Raw genomic sequence first — 816 nt, 5'->3', positions numbered from 1 at the left:
GATACTTATTACAGGCGTTATAAGAGAATTTAACATCCCCCCGTTATTAGGTATTTGAAAAGATTTAAGTGCTTTAAATGTACGTTTTTTTCCCCCTCTGCAGCAACAACAACAAGCACACGAGGGGATAACGATAATAACCCTCCTCTAGTCGCCTCCATTGCAACCTTAGAGCCGTTGTAAATATTTCAGCGTATTTCCCCCCCTTTTTTAGCGTCTTTCCCCCCCCCTTTTTTTCTAGAGGACATTGAAGCTACGCAGCAACATTAACATTAACATGGTGGTGGATGCAGAGTCAGTCAGTCAGTCAGACAGACAGACAGACAGACCCAGACGAAGCAGCAAAAAGCCTTGCATGCCGTCGTATCGCTGTGTGTTGTATAATAGCGGGGACGGCGGTTCACCTCAGCTGAACCTGGTTGGCGTGTGTGTGTGTGTGTGTGTGTGTGTGTGTGTGTGTGTGTGTGTGTGTGTGCGTGTGTGTGTGTGTGTGTGTGTGTGTGTGTGTGCCTGCGTGCAGTTGTGAGCGTGCGTGTGCGTGCGTGTGCGTGTGTGTGTGTGTGTGTGTGTGTGTGTGTGTGGGCTTGCTCCAGCCAGCCGCCGGTGTCCTCACTGAACCTTTACCCGAGGAGAGCGACGCTCTCCTCGGGTAAAGGTTCAGTGAGGACACCGCTGGCTGGCTGACTGGCTCGGGTTCGGCTGTTCCTTTGCTCGGGCTTATATTGGCTGTTTGCTGTCGTCGTCGTCGTCGTCGTCGGGAGAGAGAGAGAGAAGGAGAAAGAAGGAGAAAAGGGGGGATCTATCTATCTTTCAACT

This window comes from Gymnoscopelus microlampas (assembly GCF_963454915.1).
Source record: "Gymnoscopelus microlampas genome assembly, chromosome: 23".
Lineage (NCBI taxonomy): Eukaryota > Metazoa > Chordata > Actinopteri > Myctophiformes > Myctophidae > Gymnoscopelus > Gymnoscopelus microlampas.
This window is presented reverse-complemented; position numbering follows the sequence as displayed.